A 7,124-nucleotide genomic window follows, 5' to 3' on the forward strand; every position below is an offset into this window, starting at 1 on the left:
TATCAATCCTATTTTTAATTTAATTTATGAATATGTGATTTATGTTGCTCAGGCAGAAGATAATAAATCTATTTTGCGGGGCGGTGGAGGGGGGGGGGGGGGTTAAGAGCGCTGATGTTCCCTTATTGATTGGCTGGCTTAATAGTGTTTGTTCTTCATAGCTGATCTCAGGAAATAAAGCAAACAAATAGTTGAGAATCAGTTCAGGCTCAAGGGGATGGGAGAGACGGAGTGAAAGGAAAGAGCCGGAAGGTAATATTAGGAGAATGAAACAGCCGCTGTAAGAATTAAAAAAAATAACAAATACCAATTCATGTGCATGTTGTCAAATTACAGGATCTTAATCAATTTAATCCACCCATTATATTATTTAGCTTTCCTCTTTCGGCTCCACTAAGTCTAACTAAAACCACGGCACATGTCAAATTGTGTTTCCATCACTTTTGGAAGAAGCTGGTGCATTGATATTACACGCTGCATGCAGGTATATTCCTTTGTGTGTGATTAACATCGCAGCACAACGTCATAAGTGACAGAACACGAAGGCTCTCTGTAAAGCCACATGGTTAGACGTCACTCTTGAGTCTCATCCTTTCCGCTAATAAAGCGTGTCAGGCCATTATTTGCTCTGACTGTTTCACAATTCTCAAAGGGATTTGTCAAATTGATGTGAAAACACAACTGTGGGTATTCCCCAGCACCAGGCTCCCTGGAGGGAGTGATGGATAGAATTTGTCTTGACATGTCAAGTTAAAGAAAAAGAACGGAAATAGTTTGGGTTAAGTGCACTTGACTTTATGTTACGTATAAAAGTCATCGCTGTGCACGGATATTAGATCAGATCAAATCCCACATCAGCAGAACAAATCAGGATTTTAGTATTTCTCTCAATTCAAGATCATGCATCAGTCGCCTGTCTCTAAAACTTAACAGTAACCCTTGGAAGGAAAACTCTGAAAAGATCTCAGATTAGTGATTTTCTTTTTTCAACTCGGTCCGGCCTGAGAGGAGGAGAGGACGGCATAAATCCAGCCCATTAGCCCTGAGGTCTGTTGATGACAGTTCCCGCCCCTCGGCTGATGTAAACCAAACTTCCTGTCCGGAGATGAAGAAGCCTGTCAAGCAGCTGTAGCCACCTCGACCCCTGTCACCCTCCCTCTGTGATGCCCGGGCATTAATAGCAAATCAATCCTAAGTGAGGGACAAGGGAAACGAGAAGGAAACAAAAGGAAGCGTCCATCTCCGGCGGAGGGATGTGCGGCGGCGGAGATGCTGGTTAAAGCATGGTGAAAGCACAAAAACACTTCCCCTGACGATGCCGTCTTCTGTCTCCCGAGCTCAATGTGTCCCCCCCCAAGGATAAATAACAAGTCCTGGTGTCGACAAGACAGATCGAGTAAGAGAAAGTGGTTGGAGGGAAATCCCCTAAAACAGGGTGAGCTGCAGGTTTCATATCCTTTTGATTGTTGCTGACTGTGTAACCGATCATAACAAAACCACTGAATAAAGGATGCACGCCATTGATGTACTTTTGTGACAAACCTGCTCTCTTTTCTGCAACACTCTTCCTCATTTTATTTTTTATTAGGTGTCTCATGTCTAGTTGTGTTTTTCATCACTGGAGGTTTCGCTGCTTGAACAAAGCCTATCAGTCGGCATGCTTCTCCAAAAGACCTGGTGATTGGAGTAGGGAGTTATTTTTCATCTCATCATGCCTATTAGTGTATTGATCTAAGCCTGGAAAAAAATGACTACATCGTGTCCTTGGCTGGCCTGTGTCGCCATGAACAACCCGGACAACGCGTTACAATACAGACATTTATTTTCTAGAAGCTGCAAAAAGCCCCTCGACCCGGTGAAGCTTTAAAATGGGATTTTAGAATCCTCCCTGTTACGACTAGACGGGCGAATGAGGTCAATTTATCCCGGATGAGAATACTGATCATATTTGATGTAGATTGTTGGTTAAACACAGTTTCAGCATGAATGTGTTCTGTGGCCTGTAGTGATCAAATAAAAGCTGTAAAACTGTCCTGCCAGCCGCAGTCAAGCACCGCCCCCCCCCCTCCCCGTGTGTGTTTCTGTCGCTGTCTCTTCAAAGGCACAATCAGCCATCCTCCTGCAAGGTAATTCCTGCTCAGGAGGGCATGTGGCCGACGCTGCGGAAATTCATTTTTTGGTTTAATTTCAGGCCTATTGATCGTGGAGCGCTTTACGACTGCATGACATCCATAATCACAACAACGGGGTGACAGCGGAGATAAATAATGTGGCAAAGGCACGGAGAGAAGGAGGGATGTTGGAATGAAGGGGGAAGCAAATTGAAAAACAAGGAAGAGCCAGGTTCCATCTCTTACTGCGTTCTGTATTAATTACTGAAGCTCACCCTATTACACCCTCCCAGCCACAACCCCTTCACCTGATTGATCTGCCCTCAGAGGCCGTAGATTAGTTTTCAACCCAAACTTGTCTGAAATATGTTTGTTTAAGCACCCATTTAAAAGATAGGACCCAGTGCTCTACAGTAATTACGAAGGATAGTGTTATATCTATAATTATTATGATTAGTGAAGCAGAATTAAGTCACTGCTGTAGAAACCACAGGGGGCCAAAGCCACGGCATGATTATGAGGTTTTGCATGCACTAACGCTGCACTTGAGTGTAAGCTGGAGCGGTGTTGCTGAAACGAATACAAGTTGATCCGGTGCAACAGTGAATGCATACTGAGAAGGAAAAATGATCAAACATTCTAAATTTAAGTTGTAGGAGCATGACATTAATTGCTTCTGGAGCATGTTGTCCAATAAAAAACAGGCTTCTTCCTCTTGGGTTCAAAATTAGATACTTTCACATTATTGGACTTTTTTATACATTATATATTTGCAAAATGCAAACATTCCTGGCCCCGCTATGGAGCAATTTCCTCCTCAGCGGGCATAAACGGGTCGCCAGTGTGGTCAGTGTTTGTGTGGGCAGGAACTTTAAGAGCCCAGAGGTCCGGTTTAGACCGGCTGCAGAGGCCACACTAGGTCTCCTGCTTCAACATAACTCTGTTTATGTGTAGCTCCACCAACATTGCTCAGTTCTACCTGCCCACAGCTCCGGAACAGCTTTAGAGCCACATTATAAAAATATCATGTAATGACATGTGATAAACCGGTCCAGTCCAAAATGTGACCTTTGGTAGTTCGCATGAAGTCAAATGATAGTGGTGCCCAGTAAACAGTGGTGCTAGCGATGCAGCGGTGCATAAAGCATGCCTCTGCTTGTTGCCGGAGTCTGAGGGGGGGGGGGGCTGAAGGCTCCCGCTCATGAAATGTCTCAAGTCGGAGAGGGGATAAGGATGCAGGGTTAATGCGACTTGGCACGCGGTTTTATTTGTGCGAAGGCGGTAGAAATCCGGCTTCTGGAGAGGCGTGTAGCGGAGTGGAGAGCGCTGCAGGACGGGAGGAGGCAGCGGGGCGATGGACGATGCTCAGCTGATGCTCAGCTGAGGCAGAACCCAGCAGGCCGGAGAAAGGGGAACAGACCCTTGTTATCACGGCCTCACGAGGAGTACTACACGGGAAGAAAATCAATGTATTACCTTGAATTGGTTTAAAAATCCAAAATGATGTCATCACATTTTACAAAAGAAGTTCTACAATCTCACAAAATAAGTTTTTGCCTCATGTTTCATAGATTCTATCTGACATTTTGTGAAGCCATCAAGTGAAACTATGATTTAATCCTTTCTATTTTTCTGACTACGCACCCATGTTAAATTATTTTTTTCTTTAAATATCGCCCAGACCTGATGAAACTGGACGTACCAATGCTGCACTCACACATGACCGAGCTCTCCTCGGTGTAGCGGGGACGAGAAGCAGTGAGTGTCGCAGCGATTCATTGCTCATCCGAATTGATTTCCAGTCATATCGCATGAAGTCACCGCAAAAAGTATCATTGCTTGTTTTCTTTGCGCCGAGCTGCAGGGATTCTCCGCTGCTACGCGTGCATAAATAATCAGACACGTCGTGGAAACAAAGCAGTCGTCGCCGCAGAGCTGGAGACGAGGGAATTGAACACTGATCAGCTGTAGCTATTTGTATGTGAGTCAACACCTGGCCTGCTGTCTTTTCAGGGAGGGCCAGTGACCCTATCATGGACACAACCTGTTAAGAGAAGCAGGCTTTTCTTATCTGCATGCCCTTGGAGCGCACGCCCATTGATATGCCACCTTGACTCTATCTTCATGCCAAGATGCTTCCAATTATGCGGGTCGCTGGAGTGAGGCAGAGCATGGGCTTTCTGTACGGGGAAAACCGGTCCATGGGTAATGTGATCACGCTATTTCCTCCCCACAGGGATGGTTGCTGCTCATGGAACAGCGTGGTTAGAAAGAACAGGCCATTCTCAACTCAAACATATCCCAGTTCACCACTTTCCCCATAATCTCATGACCCCATGGGGTGGACTGATCTATTTAATAAATGGTTCATCACCGGGCCGCAGCTCTGCAACGACCTGCATCTATTACGTTCAGCTGTTCAACACATCATATAAAGTGATTTTTGTTCTTTAATCAATCTTTTTGTAGATCTGTTCATGTTTTTCAGGCAGCCTGATGTTTCTCGAAAAAGTGAGAGGTGGATGCAGACTGACTTCATAGCCTGTGAAGGTCTCCTCTCCCACCAGGATGTTTGTGTTAGACGTTATTCTCTTCTATTATGTCTGATTTTTTGTTCAGGTTTCCAGCAATCTACCTAAACTCAGTTTTCACTTTGGAACAGAAAAGACTTCGCGTCCATTTAAATCTCAACGCTTTTAGCAAAAAAAGTCACCTCTTGTCACATTCATTTTCAATTATGAATTTCCATATTCTTTTTCATTTGCTCACTTCCAGTAGAGGGCAGCATTTCTTTACTAAATGTCAAAGTTAACCTGTGCCATACGCAGTTTTCTGGCATTTGCAGCTCTCCTGTGTAATCTATTGAGGAGGAGCACGCAGACTAAGGTCATCATCATCAACGTCGAGAAGATGCTGCTCATTCCCTGCAAGCTTCTCATCACTTCAGTCTCATCCCGCACACTTCACAATTTTGAAAAGGAAGCCATGCAGACTAAACTGTAGTGCATCACATGGACTGTGATTTAGGAAAAGTGCACAATGCAATTTACAGCAGACTTCAGTCACTTCCACTGGCATTGTCTGATTCCCTCTCACTCTCTCTCTCTTCTTCTCTTTCAACTCGCCCAACTTTGCCGTTTCCCCCTGTCCCTCTTTGCTCCACTCCACCCTGTAATCACGCTGGTCCATGGCTCTCATTTGGAGCGGTATATATAGCAGTAATTGTCAGGGTGCAGTACAGAGACTGGGCAGGCCATGTGTACTCTCTCACAGGGCTGTTTTGCAATAAATCTCATAGTGGAGAGGAGAGGATTGGGGCGGTGGGGGGGTCAATTTGTGCACAAACACTTGTGCGTGCACAAAGCCTAGTTGACTTCACTGCTAAAGCAATACACAGTAAGCACGGAGAAGTATATGACATTTTAAAGGAAAGGCATTGCACTAATTTGCAAGTGATCTCTCACCGACTGTTCATTTACTCTCTGAATGGGCCTGACATGGCAAGTGTTTTTCACTTGACAGGATGGGATGATTATGCTAATTCATTCATTAGTCATGAGACTATCTCCCTATCAGTAAATATTAACAATCCCAGGCGATGAGTGCATCAGGTGGTCTGCTTATGAATCACGAGCACCAGGAAGCTAATTTATATTCTCTGCAAATGTAAATAATAATTGTGTAAGAAGACACTAATGAGCATTTGTCAGTTTCTCAGATTATACACAGCATAATGAGGGCAGCACAAAACTAGACAGATCCAACAGGTTTACGTTATTGAAGCAACCGTTTCAGCAAAGACGTTTCTACCAAATAATCTAAAGTTTCATCACCAAAAAAAACCTTGCCATGTCAGTCTTCCTTATAAGACATAGAACACGGCTCCCAAAAGCCCAAAAGAGATGACGCCACAGCCTGTTATGCACTCAAGTGTTGAGTGTGTGTGTGTGTGTGTGTGTGTGTGCATGGGTGGGGGCTTTGGTTTGTTGTAGCGTGTACGGACAGGTCTGTCATTCAGAGAGCGCACACAGTCTTCATTGTGGAGCTGTCTGTGGTCCCCATCAGGTCAGGGTGGGGTGGCGAAAGGGGGCCTCCCGAATAACAACACGTGCAGCAAACAGGAAGTGGGCCTGTAACGATAAAACGTGTGTGCGAGCGAGCGTGAATGAGTGGAGGTTGCTCATATGTTCCTTTTCACCTCAAATTTATTTATTTTTTCTCCTCTGATTGATCTTGATAGAGCGATTTAGTTTTTTCGGGGTTTCACATGGGATGGTCCACACAATCCGATTCTCTTAAAGACAGTCCTTGACACCAGCATAGTCATTTGAGATATTTTCGCGGCAGTGACATGTTTTAATGGAACAAGTGAAAGTGGATTAATCTTCATTTGCTTCTTTTAAAATGTACACAGTGTATCTGTGAAGCCCACACTTGCTCACAGTACGTGTGCCCCTGCATGTGTGTTTTCCAGAATGGGCGGAGAGTTCATGAAAGGAAGACGAATGTATGTGAGCACTCTCTATGAACCCAGGTGCTCTGCCTTCAAATGTTCCTTTCCTGTTTGCCCAGCAGCTGTTTCATCTCAGCAAGTGACCACTTCACAGCTCCACTGTTTCCTTTCTGGGCGGACATGTCAGCTGTGATCAAATCAGACTTTTGTTAAGAGTAAATGTCCTTTGCACACACAGCTGATTACTCCACCCCACTTTGATATGCTTCAAGTTGCTTGTTAATTCTTGGACACGTTTGTGTATTTTTGTCTGATATTTTCTTAGTTTCCCATGAGGGGCAGTGTTTGCAAAAGATTAAATAACGGAAAATCTAACATCTTGAAAGGGCTGGCTCGGGGGCGGCATCATATTTTTAGGGGAAACCTTTTAAAGTGAATACTTTAAGCATTAAAAAACAGCGCAGAGTGCTTGAGTAACCAGTTTGTACCGTTTTGATCACAAACCACAGAACCACATGTGTCAGAGCAGGTGAAGGAAAAGTACTTTCTGTCTTCTGAAT

This window comes from Pungitius pungitius, chromosome 13 (genome assembly GCF_949316345.1).
Source record: "Pungitius pungitius chromosome 13, fPunPun2.1, whole genome shotgun sequence".
Classification (NCBI taxonomy): domain Eukaryota; kingdom Metazoa; phylum Chordata; class Actinopteri; order Perciformes; family Gasterosteidae; genus Pungitius; species Pungitius pungitius.